At 42.3% G+C, this 7,849-nt stretch overlaps 1 pseudogene; it reads left to right on the top strand.

The window, feature by feature from the left end:
- The first annotated feature begins 1,294 nt into the window (after nt 1–1,294).
- Nucleotides 1,295–1,539, top strand: LOC124084245 (cytochrome c oxidase subunit 7B, mitochondrial-like; annotated as a pseudogene).
- The last annotated feature ends 6,310 nt before the right edge of the window (nt 1,540–7,849 follow it).

Here is a 7,849-nt window from a genome sequence, read left to right as displayed (position 1 = left end):
CAATGTGAGATCTGAAAACACATTGGCGAACTTTTTCTTATCTCATTATATGAAAAAATCTATTGGTTTTTATCTTGTACTTAGAATGGATCTTTTACCCATGCATGATTTTGTGACAGCATCCATTGCTCATTTGGATAATGAGTTATGCAGATCTTTCAAATGTTGACACATTTTGTTGTGCAATATTTGAAGAAATCACATTTGTTAATATCACCACCAACCTGATTTGAAAAAAATCTTTAAATATGAAGAAAAAGCAAGGTTCAAAATGGTAGATACAAGTTTTCCATAATTCTGATTTTCACTTGAAAGCTTGAGTATTGTCACTGGTGACATATTATACTGTCTGTTATGGTTTAGATGTGAGGTGTCCCCCTAAAGATCACTTGTGAGATAGTGCAAGACGATTTAGAGGTGAAATAATAGACAGCCTTAATCCAATCAGTTGATTAATCCTGTCATGGAATTAACTGAGTGGTGGCTGAAGGCAGATAGGCGGGTCCCTGGGGGGCGTGGCTTTGGGTATATAGTTTGTATCTGGCAAGTGGAGTCTCTCTGCTTTCTGATTATCATGTGAGCTGCTTCCGTCTGCCACACTCTTGCACCATGATGTTCTTCCTCACTTCGAGCCCCAAGGAATGGAGCCAGCTGCATATGGACTGAAACCATGAACCCTCAAATAAACTTGTTCTAGTTTAAAAATTGTTCTAGTTTAAAATTGTTCTAGTCAGATCTTTTAGTCACAGCAGCAAAAAGGCTGACTAAAACACTGACATTTGTTTTCTTCAAAGTGACAGGCTCACTTTGTTCAGTAAGATGTCTGTCCGACACCCCAGCTTGAATGATGATAGTTGGTCTGTCATTTATTCTTCCAGGTACAACTGATGTGCCTTGTGAAAGCTCTAATTCATTCAGGTCACAACTCCATTGTATTAGTGCTTTTTCTCCAAGACAACCACCGGGGACTCTGGTAGATAAGATCGCTGCTGTGTGCACACTTCCCATTCTGTCTGGTGGAATATTAAAAACACAGACATTTCAAGGGTTGGTTTAACTGCATCAGCAAGTTTGCTTACTCATCACGGACCCTCTTATGTGAAACTGGCATTTCTCTCCACTGTGAGTGCATGATGGGAAAGAATCTAAGGATCACCAAAACCATGGGATGGCATCAAATCTCACTAAAGATCCCACCAAGGCCATTGTGTTCGTCAGTGCTCTTTTCAAGGGTACTTGGGGCAAATCTGCACCAAACCAGCAGCTGCAGTTGCTTCCATTCTCTTTTAGCTCCATGAAGTTTCCCTTGGCCAAAAACAAACTAAACCTTCTCCAAGTTCAAAGCATTCGGCAAACCATAGCAAGGCAGAGCACCAGACTCATAAACCTGATTTCCATGACAAATATGGTAATTCTGTATTAGCTGGTGGAGCCACTTTCCTTATTGCTGTCTGAACTTAGGCAGCAACAGGAATTGGAATAGAACAGAACCTGTGCCCTGTTGCCAGAGTCATCCTAAAGGAATGGAGAAGTCAGTAATCATGCCAGCTGATGTAATACTGAATTGTTTCAAAACCATCTCATAATTGATGCCAAGTAAAAGTACCGTGTGCCTATTAAATATGGCATAGTGGAAAAATAAAGTACACTTGAGAGCTTAAAAAAAATGGGATGGGTGGTAGCATTGTCTTGATTCATCCTGAGTTTCCACCATAGCTTTTGCACCAGCCGTGCAAATACACACACACAGTGAAGAGGACAAATTAGGTCCTAGTATTGTTATAAAAACAGTTTGATCTTGGGCTGGGGCTTAGCTCAGTGGCAGAGCACTTACCTAGCACCTGTGAGGCACTGGATTCCATCTTCAGCACCACATAAAAGAATAAATAAATAAAGATGATTAAAATGGCCACGGGCATCAAGGTTGGGAGATCCACAGTGATCACACAGGTCCTGTCCATCTACAACTATAAAAAAAAAAAAATTTTAAAGGTTTGATCTTATAGACCCCCTTAAACACTTGTGAGGAATCACTCCTCTCCCCCAGAGTTCCTTGGACCACATTTTGAGAAACATTAGAAGCCTCATAGAGGGCCAGCCTTGAACTCTGTTACTTTCTTTTCCTCTTCCTTCTTAATCATCTCAGCTTAGCCATTGGAAAGTCCTCAAGGCAATGAATTCAAGGATGACACAGTTGACTCTGTTTAATACCCTCAGAGGTCTGAAAATATAAGCTAGAATTATAACTTACATCTTTCCCTTTTTCTGGTGGTCAGATTTTTTAAAGTGATACCTTTTGGCTGGTGTTACTCATATTTTATGAGGTTGTTCTTTTCTTTTTTGTTGTGCTGCCCAAAATCATCAGGATTGCTGATTTTCATAACAGAGATTCCAGCAGTCCCAAAGGCTTCTGGGAAATTCTTGAACTGTAAGGGAGAGGAATGTTCCTTCTCTGGAAGGCTGCCTGATTCTTTCTATCTGATTAAAATGGCCACGAGTATCAAGGTTGGGAGATCCACAGTGACCACACAGGTCCTGCCATGCCTCAGATGGGAATTCCAGACCCTCTTCCATTCCACTATTGCGACTATCTTCCCACCTGGACGGATTTAATTTTCTAATTTTTTGGCTTATTTTTCCCCCCTTATTCCCAGCTTTCAAACTCCTTGCATAGGCCCCTGCCTGACCCCCTAAATTTGATTATCCTTCCTCTCTCTTGGTTAAATCAACTACAGAAATCGCACGACATTCTATTACTTGATCCCCTGATAGAGTGTTTGCCCCCCCATGCTTTACTCTACTGTCCCTCGGGTTTATCTATTCTTGTTGCTTTAGGGATTCAACCTGGGCCTCTGGTATCTATTACTCTCCATCTTATGTGCTGCCAGATCACCTGAGTGATTTTTAAATTAATTGTTCATCTCTTCATTCTTGAACACTGTGAAAACACCCTGGAATGTAAGTGTGGCTCCCCTGCTCCCTGAGAACTGCCTCACTCACCTTCAGGGATGTGGCCTGGCAGCCACTTTGGCCCTCCCTTCCCTGAACCATAGCTGATGGGCCAAGGGTCATGTGATGGATATAATTTTAGGTATCAACTTGACTGGATTAAGGAATCTCAGATAGCTGGGAAAGCATATTCCTGGATATGCCCGTAAGGATGTTTCTGGAAGAGACTGGCATTTGAATCAGTGGACTAAGTAAGACAGAGACACCGACCACCCACGGGAGCAGGCATCATGCTTTTCAGGTCCTAGATAAAACCAAAAGGCAGAGGAAAGCTGAATTTGCTCTCCCTCTCTTCTGGAGCTGAGACACTCATCTTTTTCTGCCTTTGCACATCAGTAGTTCTAGGTTCTTAGGCCTTTGACCTCAGACTGAGAGTTCTACAGTTGGAGCCCCTCATTTTCAGGTCTTTGGACTTAGACTGAGCCATGTACCAGCTTTCTTAGTTTTCTAGTTTGCAGGTGGCCTATTTTGGGACTTCTCAGGTTCTACAATTATAGAGTCAATTTCCCTAACAGATCCTGTTTTATATATTCATATATATAAGTCATGCTCTGTTTAACAATGTTTCAGTTAATGATGAGCCATATATACAAACATGGTCCCATTAGGTTATAACGGAGCTGAAAATTCCTATAGCAAGACAGGAAAATAAGAAGGAAGGAAGAAAAAAAAAGGGTGGGAAGGAGGGAGGAAGGGAAGGAGGGGTTAGGGATATAACTGCATGCTTGAGCACTTGCCTGGCATACAGGAGGCTCCTGGGTTCAATCCCCAACACCACAAAAAAACTTTCTATCACCTGGTGATGTTATAATCATCCTAATGTCATAGTATAACACATATTCAGCATGTGTGCTGATGCTGGTATAAACAAACCTACTGCACATATAATTACATAGAGTACATAATACTTGATAATAATAAATGATCATGATACTGACTCGCATATCTTTACTATGTATACTTTGGGGGGGGGCTGGGGATTGAACCTATGGCCTTGTGCATATGAGGCAAGCACACTACCAACTGAGCTATATCCCCAGCTCCTATACTACATTTTTTTTTATCATTACTTTAGCATATACTCCTTTAAAGCAGCCCCAGGCAGGTCCTTTGAGAGATAGCCCTTGGGAGACAGTGACATGGATGATCCTGATCCTTGGCAAATGTGTCTTAGTTTTTAACAACAAAAAGTTAAAAAGTAAAAAATAAAATAAATGGAAAAAAACTTTAATAGAGAAAGGCTTTTAGAATTAGCATATAAAGAAAATAATTGGCACAACTTTACAATGTGTAGTCCAAGCTAAATTTTATTACAAAAGAGTCAAAACATTTTTAAAACTAAAAAGTCTATAAAGTGAAAAAAGATTTATAGTAGGGTAAGCTTAATTTATTACTGAAGAAAGAAAAATATACTTTATAAATTTAGTATAACCGAAGTGTACAGCATTTACAAAGTCTACAGTCATGCCCAGTAATGACCTAGGCCTTCCCACTCACTCTTCACTCATTGAATCACCCAAAGCAATATCCAGTTCTGCAAGCTCCATTCACATTAAGTGCACCTTTTCTCTTTTCTTTCTTTCTTCCTTCCTTCCTTCCTTTCTTTCTTGTGCTGAGGATTGAATACTGGGCCTTCTGCATGCTAGGTAAGCACTCTACCACAGAGCCACATCCCCAGCCCAAGTGCACCACTATTGTTGAGAGCGACAGCCCAAGGGGCCCCAGCAAACTTCCAGCTGCCAGCTGATTGGCTCCTCTGCAGTGATGCTCATTGGGCTGCTTCCCCGCCCTTTCAGACCACGGAGCTGCTCATTGGGGGACTCTTTTGGCTCCGCCCATGCGACCCAGCCAATCGACCTCAAGAGCAGGAGGAGTAGGGGGTTGAGAGGCTGGTGGGAAGCCGGTGGTGGCAGTGGGCTCTGAGGGAATTCCTGAAGAGCTCGTGTGGTGCATGTGTGTGTTCTAAAAATAAAGTTCGTTTCTGCTTGACAAGTGGCTCCTGAATTGTGCCCAGCCAGACTGCAGCATATGAGGATTTTTATATGGTATTTTTACTATACCCTTTCTATGTTTAGATACAAATACCATTATGTTGCCGTTTCCTTCAGTATCAGCTCATAACATGCTGCACCAATTTGTAACCTAGGAACCATCAGCTAAACCCTATAGTTCAGATGTGCACTCTATGATGTTTGCAGGACAACACATTTTGCGAGCCACCCCTGGGCTGTGTGCATGAGCTATGCACATTTGAGCGCATAAGGGGACTGGTCTGGCGTTGGGTGCTGGTTGGGCTGTGCGATGCAAGTGTACCTCTCCTCTTGCTCTGCCTGTGATCCCTCATAGCACCTGAGATGGGTGTAACTTGCCAAGATGTCAATCAATCTGTTGACGACAAGACATCACCAAGCAAGATTCCACCTTTCAAAACCCTATCCCTTGTTTTATTTGGGTGGAATATTCTATGAATGTCTTTTCCCCAATAAACAGGGGGTTTGGGGGTGTGCTCGATCTCTTGCTCCTTCCAGAGCTATACAGCATGGAGTTGACCCTTGGGGTCACAGAGAAGTCCCACCCTTGAAACTCATGTTCGTGTGTTGCGTGGTTTTTTCACCGTTTTCTTAGTTTGTTGTTGCAGCCAGCTCCTTTGAACCCAGCTCATCTTGTCAGCCCGGTCAGTTGGCGACAAACACATTTATCAGAACATATCCTTGGCATCAAGCAATGCATAGCTGTGTATATCCCGTTGATTCTCTCTGGAAAACCCTAACTCATGTGAATTTTGGTACCAGGAGTTGTTCTAGAGGAACAGAATTTTAAAGGTGAGTTGAAACAGGCCAAATCCATGATATGAGCCCATGAAGCAGAGATTCTGCATTTAATATTGTGGCTTGGGGATCTAGAAAGGGCTCTATCTGTGTGATGATTGACTGGCTGAAACTTGGATCAAAAGATGGCCACATGAAGTTAGAGAGGCTCGATCTCCTCCAGTTTAGCACAGAGAAAGTAACACAGAGGCCCCGGGGAGATTGGACTACTAGTATGGATTTGTCCCTTAAGACTGCTACTTACCCAAAGGGGAAGATCCAGAGCATATACCTTTCACCAATACTCCAGACTGTGGAGGGGAGCCCCTGTATCCAAAGAGCAGTTGGGTTGCTCTTATCTCTAGGCTAGACCTGAGAATGTTACAGTTTGCATGTATTTTGTCTCCCAAAAGTTCACCTGTCAGAAGCTTGGTCCTCAATATGCTAATGTTAAGAGGTGGTGGAACCTTTAAGAAATGAGGCCAAGTGAGAAGTTAATAGGTCCTTGGGGGCATCCCCTCAGAAGGGATCGACATTGTTCCCATGGGACTCCAGTCTCCCTCAGCTTCTTGTCTTGCTATGTGATTTCTCCCTCTCACACATGCTTCTACCATGGTAACATTTACCACGCTAGAAGACAAGTCAGTGTAGCTGCCCAATCTTTCAGCTTCCAAAACTGTGAGTTGGATAAACCTCTTTTCTTTATAAAGTACTCAGCCTCAGGTATTTCATTATAATAATGGAAACTGACTAACACAGGTAGGCACCACCATTATTCAATTGGAAAACTTAACTAGATACCAGGATGTCAGGGGGCAAATGGCAGCACTAAACTCCCAAAGGCAAGGTGGGCACGGTTACCAAAATGGACAAGAGAGTCAAAGCAACAATCAAAATAGTCTGACTCTTGTATACCTAGGGCATTGCCTACATTGTGTTCCTAGAAGCGAGACAGGAAGACTACTTAATTCTCACTTGATCTATATGAGCAGATAACTGGACTGGAGACTTTATTTCCATAGTCCATTGCCTCACTTCTCCCCACTCATTCTGACCAGAAGCCCCTGGTAAATTATTTGCCTTGGTTCTGGCTGAGGCAAAAGAAAGAAGGAAGTATGATTCTGTTAAATCCTGTGATTAATGTTCACTGAATGCTGAGTGGGTCTCAAATATTCAGGAGTCATTGGATATAGAGACATGAATTCCATGCTCCTTGTCACATGACTTGGTTTGTGGAGAAAACAGTCAATTTCTACTGAATTAAAAACATAACTGCTGGACATGGTAATACACACCTGTAGCAACTCAGGGGCTGAGGCAAGAGGATCACAAGTTCAAGTTCAAGGTCAGCCTCAGTGACTTAATGAAACCCAAAATAAATAAATAAATAAATAAATAAATAAATAAATAAAAGGGCTGGGGATGTTGCTTAGTGGTAGAGCACTTGCCTAGCATTCATGACACCCTGGATTTGATCTCCAACACTGAAGAAAAAAATTTAAAAAAGGCTACACTTCTCTCCTCAAAGGCTAACTCCCAAGTAGTTATAGATATATGCACAGATTTAGACAAATTTATATAAACCAAAATGCTTATAACAACATAGTCTATAGGCAGATCTCCTAGGGCTGCCATTGCTTAGTACCACTGGTTGGATGGTTCAAACAGCAGACATTTATTTCCTCTTATTTCCTCCATGGTAGCTGGGCGGCAAAGAATTGCAAGTCTAAGGTGAAGATGGCAGCAGGTTCAGTTCCTGGGGCCTCTCTTTTCACTTGCAAATGACTCTGTTCTTGCAACTTTGTCCTTGTCCCCTGGTGTCACTCTGTCCTGTGCTCTTTTTAGGACACCAGTCAGACAGGATTAGCACCTACCCTGATGGTTTTCAGTTAACGACCCTTTAAAGGTCCTATCTCCCAATACAGTTGCACTCCAAGGCAGTGAGGGTTAAGGCTGCAACACAGGAACTTGGATGGGAGGGACACAGTGGGGTCCATATCAATATGTAATAGCTGAAAACATTAAAACCACCC

This window comes from Marmota monax, unplaced genomic scaffold, assembly GCF_021218885.2.
Source record: "Marmota monax isolate L192 unplaced genomic scaffold, Marmota_monax_Labrador192_F-V1.1 WCK01_AAM20220418_F8-fsc00022, whole genome shotgun sequence".
NCBI classification, from domain to species: Eukaryota; Metazoa; Chordata; class Mammalia; order Rodentia; family Sciuridae; genus Marmota; species Marmota monax.
This window is presented reverse-complemented; position numbering and strand designations above follow the sequence as displayed.